General features: G+C 41.0%; 1 protein-coding gene across 1 annotated transcript in view; it reads right to left on the reverse strand.

Annotated features, from left to right (window-relative positions):
* Positions 1 to 8,384, reverse strand: part of apbb1ip (amyloid beta (A4) precursor protein-binding, family B, member 1 interacting protein) — a 137,199-nt gene extending 128,815 nt beyond the window's left edge. The window contains exon 1 of the mRNA XM_059971331.1: positions 8,265 to 8,384. The gene's annotated coding sequence lies outside the window, so the exon portion shown is untranslated. The remainder of the gene's footprint in view (positions 1 to 8,264) is intronic.
* Between the last annotated feature and the right edge of the window lie 6,788 nt (positions 8,385 to 15,172).

Raw genomic sequence — 15,172 nt, forward strand, 5'->3', positions numbered from 1 at the left:
ACCTGTGAACGATTTAAGGCTTGTCCTCAACTTCTGAAAGTCACAAATTCACACTAGAGCCTTTGTGTGTTTGTGTGAATACTTTATCCTGAGGTCAAAGATTCACGAGAGGTTGGAGAATGGTTTTAGTGCTGCTTTTTTGTCGAATATATTTCTCATCTTTTTATTCATTAAGAGTATTAAAACCATAAGAAACAGAATTGTGAGGTTTTGAGTCCGTGCTTAAGAGAGAAAAGGGGGTGCATAGCAGGTATAGGCAGGCTGGAACAAATGAAGTATTTGAGGAGTATAAGAAATGCAAGAAAACACTTAAGAAGGAAATCAGGAGGGCTAACAGAAAGCATGAGATTGGTCTAGCAGACAAGGTGAAGAAGAATCCTTAGACCCTTTGCAGAAATGTTAAGAGAAAGAGGATTGCAATGGACAAAGTTGGTCCTCAGGAAGATTAGAATGGTAATTTATGCATAGAGCCAAAAGAGGGGGGAGATCTTAAATGGTTGATGGGGCTAGGCAGTTTAAATGGTTTGGCATGGACTAGATGGGCTGAAAAGCCCATTTCTGTGCTGAAGTTTTCTATGAGTCTATGACTAAGCAATTAGCCTGTGCCAACCAACTGATTGGAGTGTTCAAGGACATCTACAAACTCTCACTGCTACAGTCAGAATTTCCCATGTTCTTCAAAAGGGCATCAATTATACCAGTGCCTAAGAAGAGCAGGGTGAGCTGGATCAATGACTATCGCTGGGAAACATGCACACCTGCTGTGATTACTTTGAGAGGTTGTCCATGGCTAACTCCTGCCTGAGTTAAGGACCTGGACCTGGATCCACTGCAGTTTGCCTACCACCACAACAGGTTTACAGTGGATGCAGTCTCACTGGCTCTCCACTCACCTGGTTAACAGCAATATACTATATATATCAAGCTATTGCTTATCAATTACAACTCAGCTTTCAACATCATCAACACCTCAGTACTAATCAACAAGCTCCAAAACCTATCAGTCTGCACCTGGATCCCTAACATCTCCTCCTCACTGACAATGAAGACAGACACACCTCAATGATGCGTGCTTAGTTCACTGCTTAATCCTCTCTATACTCATGACTGAGTGGCTAGGCAGAGCTCAAATGGCATCTATAAATTCAGCGATGGCCCCACTGCTGTTTGCTGAATCACGTATGGCAATGAGGAGCAATACAGGAGCGAGCTAGATTGGTTGGTTGAGTGCTGTCACATCAACCACCTTGCACTCAGTGGCAGCCAGACCGAGGAATTGATTGTGGACTTCAAGAAGGGGAAATTGGGAGAACACACACCAGTCCTCATGGGGGGAGGGGGGTTAGCAGTGGGAAGGGTGAGCAGCTTCAAGTTCCTGGGTGTCAGCCTGTCAGAGGATCTATCCTGGGCCCAACATATTCATGTAATCATAAAGAAGGCATGGCAGACGCTATACTTTATTAGGAGTAGTTCTAAGGTAGGGACATGTACAGCACAGCTTTGTGGGCTGAAGGGTCTGTATTATGCTGTAGGTTTTCTATGTTTCAATGAGAATTCATCACAACCCTCTCCACCATCGAGGACAGCATCAAAAGCCAATTCCTCGTGAAGGTGACACCCATCGTTGGACCCTCACCACTGGGACGTGTCCTCTTCTCATTACTGCATTCGGGAAGGGTCTGAAGATTCGCACACAACATTTTAGAATGAACTTCCTGACCATCACCATCGGATTTCTGAAAGGTCCACGAATCCATGAACACTACCTTGCTGTTTCTATTTTTGCACTTTTTATTTATTGTGGCTTATAGTATTTTTTATGTCTGGCATTGTATTGCTGTCATAAAACAATAAACTTCATGATACACATCTTTCTGAGAAGTGAAATTTTATCTCATCTCCCACTAAAATGGGCAAAAACTATCTTTCCCAGTTCAAGACTACCCTTATTGGGAGAAACATTCTCCCATTACCTTTATTGTCAACCTCCTTTAAATTTGAGATATTTCACGGTGACTAGTGATCTTCCACAGGGATCTGTCTGGGACCCTCTTCTTTGTGATTGTTATAAATGACCTGGATGAGAAAGTAGAAGAGCAAACACGAGGAAATCTGCAGATGCTGGAAATTCAAACAACACACACAAAATGCTGGCGGAACACAGCAGGCCAGGCAGCATCTATAAGGAGAAGCACTGTCGACATTTCGGGCCGAGACCCTTAGTCAGGACATCGTCAGTCCTAACGAAGGGTCTCAGCCCGAAATGTCGACAGAGCTTCTCCTTATGGATGTTGGTGGCCTGCTGTGTTCCACCAGCATTTTATGTGTGTTGTTTAAGGAAGTAAAAGGGTGGGTTAGTAAGTTTACTGATGACATAAAAGTTGGAATGTTGTGGATAGTCTGGAGGGTTGTCAAAGGTTACAACGGGACACCGATAGGATGCAGAACTGGGCTGAGAAGTGGCAGATGGAGTTCAACCCAGATAAGTGTGAAGTGGTTCATTTAGGTAGGACAAATTTGAAGCCAGTGTATAATATTAATGGCAAGACCCTTGGCAGTGTGGAGGATCAGGGAATTCTTTGGATCCATGTCCATAGGACACTCAAAGCTGCTGCACAGGTTGACGGCTTTGTTTAGAAGGTGTATGTTGTGATGGCATTCATTATCCATGGGATCGAGTTCAAGAGCCGTGAGGTAATGTTACAGCTATATAAGACCTCAGTTAGACCCCACTTGGAGTACTGTGTTCAGTTCTGGTCACCTCACTACAGGAAGGATGTGGATACTATAGAGAGAGTGCAGAGGATGTTGCCTGGATTAGAGAACGTGCCTTATGAGAATAGGTTGAGTGAACTTGGCTTTTTCTCCTTGGAGCAATGGAGGATGAGAGGTGACCTGTCAGAGGTGTATAAGATGATGAGAAGCATTGATCATGTGGATATCCAGAGGCTTTTTCCCAGGGCTGAAATAGCTAACATGAGGAGGCATAGCTTTAAATGCTTGGAAGTAGGAACAAGGGGCATGTCAGAGGTAAGTTTTTCACAGAAAGAGTGGTGGGTGTGTGGAATGCACTGCCAGCGGCGGTGGTGGAAGTGGATACAATGGGGTCTCTTAAGAGACTCTTAGATAGGACATGGAACTTAGAGAAATAGAGAGCTATGTGGTAAGGTAATTCTCGGCAGCTTCAAGAGTAGTGGTCAGCACAACATTGTGGGCTGAAGGGCCTTTAATGTGCTGTAGATTTCTATGTTCTATGTAATAAGGTCACCTCTCTCTGGACCCATAAAGGTGCAAATGGGCCCTTCAGCTCACAAAATCTATGCTGACCTTTCTGCCTATCTCGTTTCCTGCATTAGGACCACATTTCTTCTATACCTTGCCTATTTAATCATCTGTATAAATGCCTCTTTAAGTGTAGTCACCATATCTAATTCCACTACCTCCTCTGGCAGTGTGTTCTCTATATCAGGCACTCAGTGTAAAATATCCCTCAGAGTCCCTGTAAAACTCCCAACTTTCATCTGAAATCCATGATGTTCTTCTGTACTGAAGTGAATATAGACTCAGCCTGTTCAATCTCTCTTTATACTTCAACCCATTCATCTCAGGAATTACACACAGTGAACCTTCTCTGCAGTACACCCTTCCTTAATTAGGTAGATGAAAACTCTATGCAAAACACTTGCTATGGGCTCAACAGCACCTGTGAAGTTACATCAAAACTTCCTTTATTTTTGTACTCTGCATTTCTTGCAATAAAGACCAAACTTGCAACACCTTTTTAATGGGCATGCCATTCTTTTGTAGTTAGTGGCAAATACTGCAGATATCTTTGTCCATAACACTTTGTAGTCTCACCCGACATATCAAAATTAGTAACCAAAGTCAATAATCTGGACTTTTTCCCCTATTACAATTCACCTGTTAATTTCTGGGCCACTGACTCAACCTATTTACTGTCTATCACTTTGGAGGCTTGTTGTGTCCTCCTCACCATTGCTATGGAGTGTAAACATAAGGAGGTTCTGATGAAATTTTACAGAGTGCCAGACAGACCATGACTGGTTTTCATTTCCCTATTTAAAGAAGGATGCACTGAAGAGATGGTTTACTAGGTTAATTCCTCACAATTGCAGCCAATCTATTTTGTACGTCATCATCAGGCTTGGCTGCTTCTGATCTGATGAACATGAAAACTTTTTGCATGATTTCTGGGGTTTCTTGTCACTTAATTTTGAAAAGGACCTATCAATGGGGGTTTGATGACAGGAACCCTAGTTTGGGTCAGCAAGCTCCACTTGGCAGAAGACGTGCTTCACACAGGAAGACAACATATAAAAACCTGGCTGCTTTGTAGCTGAGTGGCCCTGATCGTGACTCTGCAGCAGAAAAGCTTGATAAAAAGCTACTTTGCACTGCAGTTGACCCATTCAGATGTAAGAAGAATAATACATGTTTCTGGCATTTATTTTAAAATAGACGTGGTTTTTCTTGAGAAAAAGGAAAAGGAAGATGTTACGTATTTTAAATCTGAACGTTTCCCCAGACAGTGTAAGTGAACAGTCGCATGAACAGCTATCTTTTTTGGAACTCAGCTTTCTCTCAACTTAATCTGTGAGTTGTCATAAGATATTTTGCTATGTTAAAGGTATAATGTACGTCAAGTTAATTGCCATCAAGCAGATGATAGACTCAGCCCTTGCTTTTGCTACTTGGCATCAACATGACTCATTGTGCTTTGTAACCAGAATCCAAGTGAGTCTGGGAATCACCCTGGATTTCACGTCAAGTCAAGCTCATTCTAGGAAGAAAGACATCCAATAAACTCACATCACAAACCCTCTCTATTCCACACCTACTAAGTATGTGTCAATAGTTTTACTATTGCAACATGAAATGTTGCTATTACTATTACTACTGCAACATGAAATGGGGACACTCTGTTAGCCAGAAGGGGAATTATGAGTCCTCAGTTTCAAGCACTCATTTGCAAGCTGTTGTGTGGGTAATGCAGGCCAGTCTTTCACTATTAGCAATTACTCTGTTTCCCACTTCAGAACATTTGGGACAGGAAGCAGAAAAGTGGCAACAAATTCATCTGGACACAAATAGACCCTGATACAAGGAGGGAGAGTGCCTTTAGTCTCCCCTTGAAGACTGCTCTGGGTTAATGTTTTCACGATTAAGCCTTAATGAAAGAATTGCTCATTATTAATACCATCTCATCAGTCCTCTTTGCCACTACAGCAGTGCTGCGTTTTCTTCTGTGTGTTGATAAATGATGTGCCCACGTATTAGAGTCATAGAGGCATAAGGTCATAGAAAAGTACAGCACAGAAACAGGCCATTTGACCCATCTAATCCATGCTGAAACCATTTAACCTGGTCAGTCCCATCAACTTGCTCTGGGACTGTAGCCCTCCATACCCCTACCATCATGTACCCATCCAAACTTCTCTTAAACATTGAAATCGAGCTCACATGCACCACATCTGCTGTCAGCTCGTTCCACACTCTCACAGCCCTCTGAGTGAAGAAGTTTTCCCTCATGTTCCCCTTAAACATTTCACCTTTCACCCTTAACCAATGACCTCTAGATCTAGTCCCACCCAACCTCAGTGGAAATAGCCTACTTGCATTTACCCTATCTATACCTCCCGTAATTTTGTATACCCCATATCAAATCTCCTCTCCATCTTCTACATTCCAAGGAATAAAGTCCTAACCTGTTCAATCTTTCCATACAACTCAGGTCCTCCAGACCCAGCAACATTTTTGTAAATTTTCTCTGTACTCATTCAATCTTACTTACATCTTTCCTGTAGGTAGGTGACAAAACTGCACATAATACTCCAAATTAGGTCTCACCAATGTCTTATACAAATTTAACATAACATTCTATCTCCTGTACTCAATACATTGATTAATAAAGGCCAATATGTCAAAAGCTTTCTTTACATCCCTATCTACCTATGATGTCACTTTCAACCAATTATGGATCTGTATTAGACAATAGACAATAGGTGCAGAAGTAGACTATTCGGCCCCTCGAGTCTGCACCGCCATTCTGAGATCATGGCTGATCATTCACTATCAATACCCAGTCCCTGCCTTGTCCCCATATCCCTTGATTCCCCTATCCATCAAATATCTATCTAGCTCCTTCTTGAAAGCATCCAGAGAATTGGCCTCCACCGTCTTCCGAGGCAGTGCATTCCACACCTCCACAACTCTCTGGGAGAAGAAGCTCTTCCTCAACTCTGTTTTAAATAACTAACCTCTTAATCTCAATCCATGCCCTCTGGTACTGGACTCTCCCAACATCTGGAACATATTTCCTGCCTCAATCCTATCAAATCCTTTAATTATCTTAAACGTTTCAATCAGATCCCCTCTCAATCTCCTCAATTCCAGCGTGTAGAAGCCCAATCTTTCCAATCTCTCTGCATAAGACAGCCCTGCCATCCCAGGAATCAACCTAGTGAATCTACGCTGCACTTCCTCAATTGCCAGAATGTCCTTCCTTAAACCTGGAGACCAAAACTGTACACAATATTCCAGGTGTGGTCTCACCAGAGCCCTGTACAAATGCAAAAGGACATCCTTGCTCTTGTACTCAATTCCCCTTGTAACAAAGGCCAAAATTCCATTTGCCCTCTTCACTGCCTGTTGCACTTGCTCATTCACCTTCATTGACTGGTGAACTAGGACTCCTAGGTCTCTTTGCATTTCTCCCTTACCTAACTCTACACCATTCAGACAATACTCTGCCCTCTTGTTCCTGCTTCCAAAGTGGATAACTTCACATTTATTCACATTGAATGACATCTGCCAAGTATCTGCCCACTCACCCAGCCTATCCAAGTCTCCCTGTATTCTCCTAACGTCCTCTTCACATGTCACACTGCCACCCAGTTTAGTATCGTCAGCAAACTTGCTGATATAGTTTTCAATGCCCTCATCTAAATCGTTGACATAAATCGTAAAGAGCTGTGGTCCCAATACAGAGCCCTGTGGTACCCCACTAGTCACTCCAGCCAGTCCGAGAAACACCCATTCACTGCTACCCTTTGTTCTACTGCACTCCTCGGTGCCCTACCGTGTAAGAACGACCTTGATTTGTCCTACCAAAGTGCAACACCTTGCACTTGTCTGCATTAAATTCCATCTGCTATTTTTCAGCCCATATTTTTGAAATGATCCTACTGGGTTTATATTTCAAATTCTTATAAAATGCTATCCTAAGAATTGGATATATGTTCTTTGTGGCATTGGATTAGTCTTTTCTACTATCTTCAAATGACAATTCCAAACTGAAAATTCAAAGGATAGGCCAGAGATTTGAAGGAAATAAATGAACAATTACAGCTTTATTTCAAAGCCTGGCTCAGCACAATTACAACTCTATTTCAAAGCACTCCTGGTGCATTCCAAACTGAAGCTTGGGAACTGCTGCTAAGTTACTCAGATGCTCAAAGACCAGACCATGTATAGTGAGCCACTTATCTTCCATTGGTGTTGTAGAAGCTTTGCAAATGCAATTTATATATTGGTTCTGTCCTAAAGGAGGAATTACTAGAGGATTTGGTGAGGGCACATTCACATCAACAGATCAGGAATTTTCCTCCTGTGCTAAAATATTTCAGTCTGTCCATTCACAGGAAATTCTATTCTTGAAAGAAACATTATGGTTCTGTAGTATACCAATGTCCAATTTTCCTTTGACCTAATCGATAATTACTCTTGCCTTTCCTTCACATATAATGTCATACTGACATCCAAAATATCGTTTGTTGGTTTCTGATGTGGCCAGGATGATATTTTTAGTGTTTGGTCTAGATACTTCATATTATGAATTTCTATTTTGTCAATTCATTTTGGTTGAAAACTTCACACAGTATTACAGCTATAAGAAAAGTCAATTCAACCGAAAGAAAGCCAACACTGGGTACTGGAGTTGGTATATGCCATTATTGTCAGCTTCTTACAAGATAGACCATAACAGGATTTACATTTTTCACAGTATGACTCGAGCGTAGTCTACAACACCAAAGCAAATTTTTCTGAGGCGCTATCTTGTCACTTTTTTTTCCAGCTGCAAATTTTCATTACTTCATTTATGGCTTTAGAAGTTTGAGTAATCTCAGTACGCAATATCAGCAAAGGAATCTGAGTTACTGTAGTTAATTCTCACTCCATGTGCTACTACGTACGCTAATTTTATCTTTTAAAACATATTTCTAAGTATATGGAGCAAAACTCACCTTTAAATGTCTGATGAACTTCAAACCAGTTTCAGATTTGTTCAGTGAACATGAAATTTGTAATATACAACGTCCTCCAGCTTGATTCTGAGGGTAACTATTTTTGCTGGGACTGACTGTTTCCTGTGTTAACGGAAACTGGTTGCAAGTTCGTTGAAAATAATTTAAAGAAGAAATGACTCTTAGAAGCTTCTAAATGCCATCTACTGGAGAAGGTGTGTTGCTCATTTCATCTGATCAAGTCAGCCTTGTTTCTCTTTTTACTTCTTTCCATTTCTTTTTCATCAGCTTCTCTTCAAAAGACAACTTTGGATCAATCTGGTAAACCTTTGTTTCACTCCTCTATCGCAAGTATAATCTTTTCTAGATAAGAAGATGAGACCTGTACACAATATTCTGGGCATTGTCTCATCTGGGCACTATGTAATTCCAGTCTATACTCTATACTCAATTACTCTTGCTATAAAGATCAAAACTGCAATTACCTTTCAAATTGTTTGCTATACACTATCCGTGTGTTAAGTTTCAGTCATATATGTTGAAGGACACTCATGTCCCTTCAAACAATAATATTTTATTCTCTTAATATTTAGAATATTTAAAAAATATTCTGTCAATTTCCTACTTTGTATTCCATTTTCCCTGACCATGCCCCAATCACTGAACTTAATCCCTTGAAGACTCATAAAAAATGGACGACTTGCACTAACATCAACAGACTTCAATAAATTAGTTACCATCATCCCAATCATTGACATAGAGCATGATCAAATCAACTCACGTCCCTGATCCTTAAGGTTTCCTACTGGTTACAACCTTCCAATCCAAAATAGATATGAAATAAAAATGGGTGGTGTTGGAAATATCCAGCAGGTCAGATAGATGTGGAGAGAAAAGCAAATGTATTGCTTCATGTTGATGACTGACAATTGGAACCTTCATCTGGTGAAGGGACGTTGACCAGAAATGTTAAGTCTTTGTAGCTCTATGGGTGCAGCTTAACGTGCTGACTGAAACATAGAAACATAGAAAACCTACAGCACAATACAGGCCCTTTGGCCCACAAAGCTGTTCTGAACATGTCCCTTCCTTAATTACCTAGGGCTGAGCTCCATGTACCTGTCCAGGAGTCTCTTAAAAGACTCTATCTTATCCGCCTCCACCACCGTCACCGACAGCCCATTTCACACACTCACCACTCTCTGCGTAAAAAACTTACCCCTGACATCTCCTCTGTACCTACTTCCAAGCACCTTAAAACTGTATCCTCTCATGCTAGCCATTTCAGCACTGGGAAAAAGCCTCTGACTATCCACATGATCAATGCCTCTCATTATCTTATACACATCTATCAGGTCATCTCTCATCCTCCGTCACTCCAAGGAAAAAAGGCCGAGTTCACTCAGCCTATTCTCATAAGCCTATTCTCCAATCCAGGCAAGATCCTTGTAAATCTCCTTTGCATCCTTTCTATGGTTTCCACATCCTTCCTGTAGTGAGGCAACCAGAACTGAGCACAGTACTCCAAGTGGGGTCTGACCAGGGTCCTATATAGCTGCAACATTACCTCTTGGCTCCTAAACTTAATCCCATGATTGATGAAGGCCAATGTACCGTATACTTTCTTAACCACAGTGTCAACCTGCGTAGCAGCTTTGAGTGTCCTATGGACTCAGACCCCAAGATCCTTCTGATCCTCCACACTGCCAAGAGTCTTACCATTAATACTATATTCTGCCATCATATTTGACCTTCCAAAATGAACGACCTTACAGTTACCTGGGTTGAACTCCAACTGCCTTCCGGCACTTTCTGTTTTTATTTTCAATTTCCAAAATTTGCTGTTTATATATTTCCAAAAATATGCTTATTTCTACATCTTGTATTTGAACATTAATCAGCTCTCACTTAATGACATTATACCCTCCCACGTGCTCTAATTTTGCTCTATAAAATCATGTTTGGTGCTCTATTGAAGGCCTTTGGAAGCCCAAATATATGTCAAAGTCCAAATGCATCTCATCCAGAATTTTCTAACTAATCAATTTGCTGATTATAACCTCAATAAGTACTGACAAATCTTTCAAACTTTTTTCCCTTTCTTGTAGATTCGGTCCAATTCCATCGTAATTTGCTAAGTGCTTGATTACCATTCCCTTAATAATTTACCTACAACTGGCATTGGACATTGGGCTAACTAGATCCCTGTTATCTCATCCTCTCTATTCTTAGATAATGCATTTGCTACCTTCCAGCCTGTGGGAATTGCTAAAGAATCTATAGAATTTTGAAGGACAATCTGTCCTTCCACTGTGTCCATCATTACCTTTGACAGAACCTTAGCCTTCAGGTAATATGTTCCATGGCATTACTAGTTTTTAGTCCTATTAATTGTTAAAGTACTAGAAGGATTGAACGACTACTGAGAAAATTTACACATATATTGCAGGGATTTGAGGACCTGAGTTGCAGGAAAAGGTTGATTAGGTTGGAAGTGCCCAGGACATCTTCAAGGAGCAGTGTCTCAGAAAGGCAGCATCCATTATTAAGGACCTCCCGCACCTAGAGCATGCCCTTTTCTCACTGTTACCATCAGGTAGGAGGTACAGAATCCTGAAGGCACACACTCAGTGATTCAGGAACAGCTTCTTCCCCTCTGCCATCTGATTCCTAAATGAACATTGAACCCTTGAACACCACCTCACTTTTTTAACATATACTATTTTTGTTTATTGCACGATTTTTAATCTATTCAATATACATATACGGCAATCGATTATTTATTTATTTATTTTATTATTTATTTTTTCTTCTGTGTTATGCATTGCATTGAACTACTGCTGCTAAGTTAATAAATTTCATGACACATGCTGGTGATCATAAACCGGATTCTGCTTCTGGTTCTGAAGTTAATTCCCCAGAGTGTAAAAGAATGAGGGAAGATTTGACAAAAGTATACAAAATTGAGAGCTATAGATATGGTAAATCCAAGCAAGCCTTTCCACTGAGGATGGGTAGGGCTAGAGCGTAGAAGATTGAGGGGGGACGATAGAGTTATTTGAAATTATGAGGGGGATAGCTAGAGTTGACATGGATAGGCTTTTCCATTGAGAGTAGGGGAGATTCAAACAGGAGGACATGAGATGAGAGTTAAGGGGCAAAAGTTTAGGGGTAGCATGAGGGGGAATTTCTTTACTCAGAGAGTGGTAGCTGAGTGGAATGAGCTTCAAGTAGAAGTGGTAGAGGCAGGTTCGATTTTGGCATTTTAAATTAAGAAATTGGATAGGTATATGGACAGGAAAGGAGTGGCGAGTTATGGGTTGAGTGCAGGTTGGTTGGACTAGGTGACAGTAAGCGTTGGGCATGGACTAGAAGGGCCAAGATGGCCTTTTTCCGTGCTGTAATTGTTATATGGCTGTATGGTTATAGAGCGGGAGGTCATGGGTTAAATGAAAAAAAGTGAAATATTAATGGGATCCTGAGGGAGAACTTCTTTACTCCGAGTGTAGTGGATGTGTGGGATGATCTGCCAGCAGATGCAGTGGATGAGAGTTTGATTGCAACACTTAAGGGGAGTTTGGATAAGTATATGGAAGGGAAGGGAATAGAGGGCTAACGTTCAGGTGCAGGCTGAATGGTCTAGGCAGAATAACAGTTCAGTATGGACTCAAAGGGTCTGTTTCTGTGTTTTACTGCTCCATGACCCTGTAAGGCTACAGACTAGTAGATAGACTTGAAGTCCAAATGCAGGCAGATTGAACTACTTTGGTGGACAACACAATTATCATTAACAAGTTGGGCCAAAGGGCCTGTTTCCATGATGCTGTGGCTCTACAACTTCCTTTTATATTTTTGCTGATTTATACAGTTCCTCATTTGCTGTTGCTCTCTAAAATTTCTGCATCTTCCACAAAAACAAGCACAATATATCTGCTTAATTTCACTGTCACTTCTTTGTTCCTCAATTGGCCCTGCCAGAGTCAATAAAGTATTCATATTAACATTAACTAAACCTTTGTATTTTATGCAGTTATATATATATTTTTACAGGCTTATTATGTTTCATTCACAATTACTCGTAATTGACTTTATTGTCTTTATCACCATTTCGATAAATTTCAAATTTCCCCAATCCTCAGGCCTATTGTTCTTTTAGGCAAAATTGTAAATTTTCTTCATATTATCTTAACTACTCTCCTTAGCAGCAATTTGATTATTTTTCTCACCAGATTTTTATATCTTAAATATGTGGGAGAGCATTGATGAAAATTATAAAGTATATTTTAATTTTTAAAATATTAGCCATTATTTATGTACAGTCATACTCAATGATACAGGTCCAGATTCTACCAAAGCCAACTACAATAATAATTTAATTGCAAAGGAGAGAAAATCTGCAGATGGTGGAAATTCGAACAACACACACAAAATGCTGGAGGAACTCAGCAGGCCGGGCACCATCTATGGAAAAAACTACAGTCGACGTTTCAGACCAAAACCTTTTGGCAGGACTGGAGAAAAAATGCTGAGGAATGGATTTGAAAGGTGGGAAGAGGGGAGAGAGAAACAGCAAGCAAAAGGTGAAACTTGGAGGTGGGGAGGGATGAAGCAAAGACCTAGGAATTTGATTAGTGAAGGAGACAGAAGACTATGGAAGAAAGAGAAAAAGGGGGGTGGGGAGGAGCACCAGAGGGAGGTGATGAGTGGGCAAGGAGATAACATGAGAGAGGACCAAGGGGATGGGGAATGGTGAGGGGCGCGGGGAGGGGTGAGGCTTTACTGGGTTTGAAAAGTTGATGTTCAAGCCATCAGGTTGGAGGCTACTCAAACAGAATATAAGGTGTTGTGTGTACAATAATAATTTGCTTTGTTTAGATTAAGATCCTGTGTTTGGGTTAAACTATGGTATTACCAATCTTAAAATAGGATTATGAACACTCTTTCTTTAAGCTCCTCAAAACATCATGCATGTGTCCCATGAACTTGCCCTCTACACTTTTCAAAGGATTCAAAGTTGAGTTATTACTAAAGTATGTATGCAGTGTATAACCCTGAGATTCGTCTTCCCCACAGACAACCATGAAACAGAGAAAGCCATGGAACCCACTCACAGAAAAACATCCCCCTGTACCCCACAGTGGCTAAAAAAGGTATGAGTAAAAACACGGAATATTATACACAAAAACAAAAGTATCCATATTCAGTTCAGATGAGGGTTGATTATCTGCAGGCCACCTCAATTCAAATCACAAAAAAATACTCTGCAAATCCTAGGGTTAAAAGCAACAAGCACAACATGCTGGAGGAACTCAGCAGGTCGGGCGGCATCCGTGGAAAAGAACAGTCAATGTTTCGGGGCCAAGACCCTTTGTCAGGATTGAAGAGGGAGGGGGCAGGGGTCCTATAAAGAAGGTGGGGTGAGGGTGGGAAGGAGAAGGCTGTTAGGTGCCAGGTGAAAAACTAGTAAGGGGAAAGACCAAGGGGTGGAGAAGGGGATAGGCAGGAAAGGTGAAGAAGGAATGCAAGGGGAAAGCATATGTGTAGTAGAAGGAGGTGGAACCATGAAGGAAGTGATAGGCAGCTGGAAGAGGAGGCAGAGTGAAATTGAGATGGGGGAAGGGTGGGGAGGGAATTACCACTCATACAGATGCTGCCGACCTGCTGAGCTCCTCCAGTGTGTTGTGCGTGCTGCTTTCAACTCAATTCAAAGTTGCTCAAAAATAGCATCAAAAGAAGGAGCAAGCAGAAACAAGAGGACAGATCACAATGTGAGCTGTGGTCCAATGCACAAACCTGGTCTGGCACCACCCTGGAAAACGGCAAGGGAGAGAGAGATAATCCAAATGCAGGAACCTTCCTTCTTCACCAGTGAGTAGGGGGGGGGGGGAGAGAAACCGTCATGCGCAGACAGCCTCTTCAGCAGCAGCGAGCGAGAGGCTGGTAGGCGGTATTACAGACTAGGTTTTCCCAGTCCACCTGTACATTAGTCATTGTTTATTTTATCACCATTGTTATACCTGGCCCTAATTTACTGATTTCTGCATCACCGTTACTCTTTGGGAACTTGTAAATAATACACTCACCAAACTTTCCTGCCCTTTGTTGTTCCTGAAATCCACTCAAACTGAATTTCTTCTGTTTATGATTCTAACTCTGATTGGGATTTTTTGAGTGATTATTCTTCATCTATACCTGCTTAGTCTGCTAATCCTTTTGTACTATTTTGCCCAGCTCCAATTCCAGATTTTCAACAGGAAGTACAAAAGCCTGAAAGCACATACAATCAGGCTCAAGAGCAGCCTCAATCCTGCTGGTATAAAACTATTGATTGGTTACCTCCTGTGAGAAGATGCTCTCTTGACCTTATAGTCTACCTTGTTATAATCTTCCATCTTATTTTCTTCTTCTATTTTCTCTGTAGCCATTACACCTTATTGTACACTCTGTTATTGTTTCATCTTGTACTACCTCAATGCACTGTTGTAATGAACTGGCTGGTATCAACAGTTTGCAAAGCAAGCTTTTCACTTTACCTTGGTATATACAATACCAATAAATCAATTTCAACTCCAATTCCAACATTTATTTCCAATCCTTGGTTACCTTGCAACCATCACTTCTGAGAAATTTCTTATCTATTCCATTTATGCTCTCAATTCACCAACCTTGTTAGGAACGTTACATAAAGATCCTTCATTGTTGTCTTTTTACAACTGACTCTCATTAAGGGTATACTGTTTAATGTTTATATCCTCTGTTCATACCTGTTGGACTCTAGTTAAATTGTTCATTTTTCTGCCCTGCATTATTGTCTTATATCTTTTATTTTATTTTTCTAAATTTTCCCTTATTTGAATCCTGACCCCATCCCCAATGACTTAGTTCAAAGCCTTATAGTCCTAATTATT

The sequence above is a fragment of the Hypanus sabinus genome, chromosome 6 (assembly GCF_030144855.1).
Source record: "Hypanus sabinus isolate sHypSab1 chromosome 6, sHypSab1.hap1, whole genome shotgun sequence".
Lineage (NCBI taxonomy): Eukaryota > Metazoa > Chordata > Chondrichthyes > Myliobatiformes > Dasyatidae > Hypanus > Hypanus sabinus.